The following is a 4,934-nucleotide window of genomic DNA, read 5'->3' as shown; positions in this document are numbered from 1 at the left end:
GTGGCCCGTTATCCGATCTCACAACTTCTGGGATACCATGTCGAGCAAATATGCTCTTGAGCACCTCGACGACTGCAGAAGCTGTGGACGACCGTAAGGTAATAACCTCAGGGTAGCGGGAGTAATAATCCACGAGGAGCAAAAACGTTTGTCCTTTGCTGTGGAAGAGATCCATGCCCAGAACCTCCCATGGGCGGCTCTAAGGGTGTGGAAATAAGTGGCTCCGCTGGATTAATCCGAGTGCGTGCACACTGTTCGCATCGGGCTACCATGGACTCGATGTCTTTAGCAATCCCCGGCCACCACACCGAGTCTCTGGCTTTCGCTTTGCACCGGTTTATACCTTGATGTCCTTCATGCAACAGATGCAGGACTGCTGGTCTCAAGGAAGTAGGAACTACAATGCAGGGACCTTTGAGCAGAAGCCCATCACAGACTGTGATCTCATTAGCTACCGCAGCATACTTCGTCAAATGTAATGGCAGCTTCTTATGAGGCCAGTCACGTTGGGCAAAAGAAATAAGGGATGTGCACTCGCCATCCGTGCTTTGGGCTCTTTTGACGTCATCCGGATTCAATGGCAAAGTTGAGGACGCGTTGCTAACAACTTCTGTTGCGAACAACTCCACCGAGTCAAGGGGAGAAGAAACCTTCGGTGGTATCCTTGAGAGAGCATCAGCAGTTGCTAGTAGTTTGCCTGGATCCTTGAGAGAGCATCAGCAGTTGCTAGTAGTTTGCTTGGGACATACTGCATGGTGAACTGGTAGTGCATGAGCTTGAGGCGCAGTCTTTGAACCCGAGGAGGGAGCATATCCAGTTCCATTTTGCTAAACAGAGTGACTAGTGGTTGATGATCCGTTTCCACGGCAAAGTTTATGCCCCGTACGAACTCATTGAACCTGCGCATTGCCCATGTCGCCGCCAGAGCTTCCTTCTCTGTCTGACTATACCTCTGTTCCGTGACCGTCATGGAGCGAGAAGCAAAAGCCACTGGTCGACGTTCTCCTGAAGGCTGCGTTTGAAGTAAGACTGCTCCAAGTCCGAAAGAACTGGCATCTGCCGAAATCGTGGTGGCGTAGGAGGGGTGATATTTAGCCATGCACCTATCTGATACCAGCAGTTGCTTGATCTTGCTGAAGGCTGACTCTTGTTCGTGGTGCCAGGACCAGGCCGTTTTCTTGCTCAGAAGCGCACGCAGGGGTGCTGTAATCTCGGAGATGTTAGGGAGGAACCTAGCTAGGTGGTTCACCATCCCGCGAAGTCGGCGAAGTTCGGCGATGTCCTTGGGCGCTTCAAGGGTCTTGATAGCCTCCAACTTTTCTGGATTGGGTCTGATGCCATCGGCTGAGACAACCACACCTAGGAAAGGCACTTCGGACACACCAAAGCAGCACTTGTCTCGATTTAGAGTTATTCCGGCTTTGGAGAGACGACAGAGGACTTGCTGCAAACGGGCATCGTGCTCTTCCTTGTCGCGACCGAAGACTAGGATGTCGTCAATCATATTTGCAACACCTTCTTGACCTTCGAGGATCCTTGCCACCTGCTTCTGAAAATATTCAGGAGCCGATGTGATACCGAACGGCAAGCGACAAAAACAGTATCGACCAAAAGGCGTTACAAATGTTGTCAACTCTGAGACTCTGGAGCAAGCTTGACCTGGTGAAACCCTGCTGTAGCGTCCAGCTTAGAAAAAACTTTTGCGTCTCCTATCAGACCAAGAACTTGCTCGACGGTTGGCAATATGTGGCGTTCTCGAAGCACGAACTCATATCAGACGAGTCAGGTCAACACAAAGTCGGTAACCACCCGAGGCTTTTGGAACTGCCACGAGTCCCGCACACCAAGATGTTGGCTTATCTATCCGACGAATGACCCCGTCGGCCTCCATTCTGTCGAGTTCTTGTCGAACCACCCCTTGCAGTGGGATGGGGACACGTCTAGGTGCACTGAGTGAAAATGGTACGGCGTCAGGTTTCAGTCTGATTTGGTACTCTTCTTTCAGCGTGCCGAGGCCCTTAAACAGTTCCGCATAATGCTTCGAAGGGGGAGTCGCTACGTCTCCAAGAAATTTAACGACCTCCAGTGCCTGCAGCGCGGGGAAACCCAGTAGTGGAGTTGTGAGTGACTGCACCACATAGAGTCGCTGTTCACATCCTTTCCCTTGCCACAAGAGCTGGGCGACGTACGATCCCAGTACATGAAGCGGTTGCCCTCCTGGACCAGTCAACAAGTTGTCCACTTTGTCGAGCTGAAGGGGTACTGCAGGGAAATCAGCTGGCACTGCCGAAACTTCCGCACCGGAGTCCACCTTGAAAGAGGCCGTGTAATTGTCTACCGTGACATCCACGTACTTGGCGTGCTCGGGTGCGACGACCGTATGCAAGTGGATAGTGGCGAGCTTGGTCGCTTTTGCTTTGCGGGAACGACATACCTCAGCAAAATGTCCTTTCTTTCGGCAATGATTGCAGAGGGACGCACGGGCTGGGAATTCTGAGCGAGGATGCGGCAAACGTCCGCAGAAAGAACAAGTAGCGGCGCCGGAGAGTTCTGTCTTGAGCGGCGCATACCGCTGCCTGACCTCCGGACGTCGCGGCGCTTTGTGAGCTTTGGCTGCGTCTAGTTCGACTGGTGAAGATCCTCCAACGGTTCCTTTTGCCGTTTTTAAAGACGACAGTCTTTCTTGGGCTACTTAAACCCAGATATTTTGGTCTGTCTGTATGTCTGTCCGTCTGTCTGTCTGTGACTCGATTCAGCCACCCGGCCAAAGCAAAACAATGCCTGCGCAATAGTGTTATATAGTCACAGCTAAATCTACCCGTCTTGGTCTGGTGTAATGTTCATACTTGTCAACATTGTTGAAAAAGAACAAGACATTACGCAAATATGAGACAACAAATCAATACAGAAGTGATATTTGCAGTGTTCCTTTATAAAAATTCAAACATGCTTGACTTTTGCGAAATTAAATACTTCATCAACTGCAGAAAAAGAATTCACTCCGCCGTCGCCTGCTGTCGCCCGCGCCACTATAGCTTCTGGCGCCATTTTAAGAAACCAACCGGCAACAGTTACGCAAGGTTCCACTAGATAGTTTCCACGTTCTGCTTGCAACGCACGTGGAGTAGGGAAACGCGGTTCTATAAACGTTGAAGTAGGGTGCCTCGATTAACGCGCGTCTTCGTCGTACGGCAGCGTTCGCATCGAGACACCCGGTTTGGAGCAGTGGAACGCGGGAAATTTAAAATGATTTAAGCAAACATTTGGCGTCTTTACCTTGGGAGGAGCGCGACGCAAGAGGAACAACATGAGAGGTGAGCAGTTATAGCGAAGGGAGGCATTTACTTCGCAAAAGCCGATAAAGACTATCGTCTTTTGACGTCATTTGCAACTAAAGGAGCAGATACGCGGCCAATTTTTAATTCTTAAACCCGAAAATTTTTCTTTCTCGGCGTCTTCCCACTGCCGCGCCTGAGTCCAAGCTTCCTTTAGCGACAACTTGGAATTACGGCACAACTGCTCCGAGAGGCGAGCATCTGAGGCCGACCACGAACCTATCCCGCACGAGGCGCTCTTCGACTTGAACAGACGGGTAGTTGCAGCGCTTCACAAGTCTGCACAATTCTGCGTAATAAGCGTCGACACTTTCGCCAGGTTCCTGAGTGCGCTTATGAAAGCGAGAGGACTCATAGAGCTCGTTAGCCGGGTGCACGAAGTGTTCGGTAAAGCGCTTGACGACGGTCTCGTAGGAGAGCAGCTCGTCCGCGGAAAGCGAGAAAGTGTCGAGCAGGGGTCGACTTTCAGGGCCCATACAGTACAAAAGTGAGCGTACTCGCACTTCAGCAGAGGCGTGGCATACTCCGGAGACCGCTGCGTAGTCCTCGTAACGTGTTTTCCACGTTGGCCAAGACGCAGCGTTGTTGAAGTCGAACGCGTCGGGTTGCCGAAGCGAAATCCCGAGCCACTTGCATTCAGGAATCTGTTGCTCGTCGGCCATAATTTCTTCTTCTGCCACAGTAAGGATAAGTGAAGGCGTCTATTCGACCACTTCTGACACCATGTTGTGTTTTATGTTGACCCCGACGCTGCTTTCGTCAGGGCCAGAGCAGACACCACCGCAGCCGTCGGCGTCACAACAAGAAGTACTTTATTCAAGCACGCCCCCCTGTGTCCATTGTCACGGGCGGCACCACAACACTTATCACGGGTGGAAACCTCATTTCCTTCAGCTTGTGACGGTTGTTTAATTGGAGACGATTTTAATGCGGCCAGTTGCAGTTGAGGTTTCAGCGGGTGCCGCGAAATGTGGGATTTTGTATAAACAAAGCTGACCACGTGACCGTCGGACGGACATCACAGAGCATAGCTGCCCTGTCAAATCCGCGTCGCCGGCACTTTCTGCGAATGCCCTACTTACTGATCTCGTCAGCCGCTTAATTACAAAGCAACCGTGGACGTGACGCCGGCGCTGCGAGTGCAAATTGCTGCCGCTGCTAGAGAACAACGCGCGACGCTGGAAGCACTGGGTGGGGAGACGCGTGCTCGGAGCAGCCGGCCGGGCTTGACACTGCGGTGGATATTCGATTGCCGCTCTCGTAAGCAGTGCAGATGACGTTTTTTAATGCAATCCGCCATCGCATCATTAACTCCTCTCTCGTGTGTGCTTCCTTGTTTGGTACTTGAGTCACATTTCGTGCAGCGATAACAAGCTATCACTCGAGCTACCTGCACCGGCCTGTGCCACTTTGTGGCCGTGGCCGCCGCCTGCGCAGCAACCGTGCAGCTGATCAGTGCGCTTTTCGTGTCCCCGGCGCGTTTTCGCGTCCAGTGTTATAGAAATGTGGTTCATCCCTCTTTCACAGGAATCGGTACAACACGAAAGTGAAATGTGCCTTCACAGGAGCAGTTCAGTATGTTTGTTGTGCATTGGTGTG

At 51.8% G+C, this 4,934-nt stretch overlaps 1 pseudogene; it reads right to left on the bottom strand.

The window, feature by feature from the left end:
• Positions 1-354: 354 nt before the first annotated feature.
• Positions 355-4,122, bottom strand: LOC144164832 (uncharacterized; annotated as a pseudogene).
• Positions 4,123-4,934: the final 812 nt, after the last annotated feature.

Source organism: Haemaphysalis longicornis, unplaced genomic scaffold (assembly GCF_048455015.1).
Source record: "Haemaphysalis longicornis isolate Haplotype H1 unplaced genomic scaffold, Haemaphysalis longicornis Haplotype H1 scaffold_14, whole genome shotgun sequence".
Classification (NCBI taxonomy): domain Eukaryota; kingdom Metazoa; phylum Arthropoda; class Arachnida; order Ixodida; family Ixodidae; genus Haemaphysalis; species Haemaphysalis longicornis.
The sequence above is the reverse complement of the archived record's forward strand: the minus strand, read 5'-3'. Positions and strand labels throughout refer to the sequence as shown.